Here is a 2,458-nt window from a genome sequence, read left to right as displayed (position 1 = left end):
GCCTTCTCTTTCCCTCCTGGTTATTTTGTGCAGAGCCGTGAAATCATTGCCCTGTCTCTTGGGACCACTACAGCCCTGCCTGGGTGACTGCATGTACCGGCCTGTCAGCACCTCAGGTTATGGAGTAACAGTGCTTATGGCAAAGTAGGGCCGTGTGCTTAACAGAGGGAACGCCACCCCCGGCTGAAGACCTGGCCTCTTGTCCCAGCTCTGCCACTGACAAAGCTATGTGGTGCTGGGCGAGTCCCTTTCTTTTCAATCTCATTGTCTTCATCTGTGAGAGGAAGGCACGATTCTCTCAGGCTTGTGGAAGTCTGCACTCCTGTGACTGTGGGAGTAGGGGAATTCAGTTCAGTTCAGTTGCTCAGTCGTGTCCGACTCTTTGCCACCCCATGAACCACAGCACGCCAGGACTCCTTGTCTATCACCAACTCCCAGAGTCCACCCAAACCCATGCCCGTTGAGTTGGTGATGCCATCCAACAATCTCATCCTCTGTCATCCCCTTCTCCTCCTGCCCTCAATCTTTCCCAACATCAGGGTCTTTTCAAATGAGTCAGCTCTCCACATCAGGTGGCCAAAGTATTGGAGTTTCAGCTTCAACATCAGTCCCATAAATGAACACCCAGGACTGATCTCCTTTAGGATGGACTTGTTGGATCTCTTTGCAGTGCAAGGGATTCTCAAGAGTCTTCTCTTGAATTGAGTGGGGGAAGTGGTTGGGGGAAAAGACAATACTGGTAGAGAGACAGCAGGCTTTCAGGCAACGTGGTGCTCCTCTGGGGCTGTTTTGCCCCCCAGGAGACGTGTGTCAGTTTCTGGAGACATTTCTTGCTGCCACAACTGGAGGGAGTCACTGGCGTCTAGTAGATAGAGGCCAGGGATGCCACTGAAGAGCCTGCAGGGCACAAGCAGCTCCCTACGGCACAGAATTAACCTGCCCTCGAAATCAGTAGTGCCAATGAGGAGGAAGCCTGCTCTCAGGATCAGACTTGATCTTTGGCCCCTCTGCTTTGCATCTGCTCCTTCACTTTGCATTTCCAGGTAACTTCATGTTTGGTGCCTCTCTGATCAACCCTCTTTTTTAAAAAAATTCATTTATTTCTTATTTTGGCTGTGCTGGGTCTTTGTTGCTGCAAGTGGGCTTTCTCTAGTAGTGGCGAGTGGGAGCTTCACTAGTTGTGCATGAACTTCTCGTGGCAGTGGCTTCTCTTTGTTGCAGAGCACAGGCTCTAGGGCGTGTAGTTGTGCATTGGCTTAGTTGCCCCGTGGTATGTGGGATCTTCCTGGACCAGGGGATGAACCCATGTCCCCTGCATTGGCTGGTGGATTCTTAACCACTGGACCACCAGAGAAGTCCCCCCAACTGTCCTGCTGTTGAAGAAAGTGAAGCAAAGGTGAAAGTCACTCAGTCGTGTCCAACTCTTTGTGACCCCATGGAATTCTCTAGGCCAGAATACTGGAGTGGGTAGCCATTCACTTCTCCAGGGGATCTTTCCAACCCAGGGATCGAACCCAGGTCTCCCACATTGCAGGCAGATTCTTTACCAGCTGAGCCACCAGGAAAGCCTAAGAATACCGGACTGGGTAGCCTTTCCCTTCTCCAGCAGTTCTTCCAGACCTAGGAATCGAACTGGGGTCTCCTGCATTGTAGGCGGATTCTTTACCAGCTAAGCTCTCAGGGAAGCCCTGCTGTTAAAGAAATGGGAGTTTAATTTGCTAAATTGTGCTGAAAGGAATTCCCTGGCGGTCCAGCAGTTAGGAATCCGCACTTTCAGTGCCGAGATCTCAGGTTCAATACTTGGTTGGGGAACAAAGATCCCACAGGCTGTGAGGTACAGCAAACAACAACAAAAATCGTGCTGAAGTTATGGACTGATCTTCAAACAGATACTGGTGACTTAACCAGCCTATGAGGATTCATTCAGAGAGGCAGAACCACTAGGAGTGTATAGTCCACCCATCTGTCTGTCTAATCTCCACGTGGAATTCATTACAGGCCCTTGACCTTGCTCAAGTAACGGCAGCTGGTTAAATGGTCTCTGAAAGGTTGTCTTCTCGTCTGGTCTTAGAGCTGGCAATCCAAAGGGCAGGTGGTGGGGATGGGAAGGTGGATAAAAAGTGAGGGAGGAGGAGCCAGAGCCCACACATGGACTGGAACTCCTGCCAGTTCTCACCTCCTCCAACCTGACGAAGTGGGTGACCTGCAGGGGCAGCTCACTGGTGGCATCTGTCATGCAGCGGAACACACGTGTGGCCCAGGAGTGTGAGAAGCTGCAGGAGGATCTGGGGAAGGTATAGTAGTCATCAGCTCAACCACTGCCCCCAGACAGCGAAAGCGCCACCCCCAGCCTCGTCCACCTCCAGTCCTGCAGGGAAAGCTCTCCGGCGGCACACCCTAACTGGAAACAGACAGGGACAAGATGCTGGAAAATGTAGTTCCCCCTAGCCACCTGCAT

Source organism: Bos indicus, chromosome 10, assembly GCF_029378745.1.
Source record: "Bos indicus isolate NIAB-ARS_2022 breed Sahiwal x Tharparkar chromosome 10, NIAB-ARS_B.indTharparkar_mat_pri_1.0, whole genome shotgun sequence".
Taxonomy (NCBI): domain Eukaryota; kingdom Metazoa; phylum Chordata; class Mammalia; order Artiodactyla; family Bovidae; genus Bos; species Bos indicus.
This window is presented reverse-complemented; position numbering follows the sequence as displayed.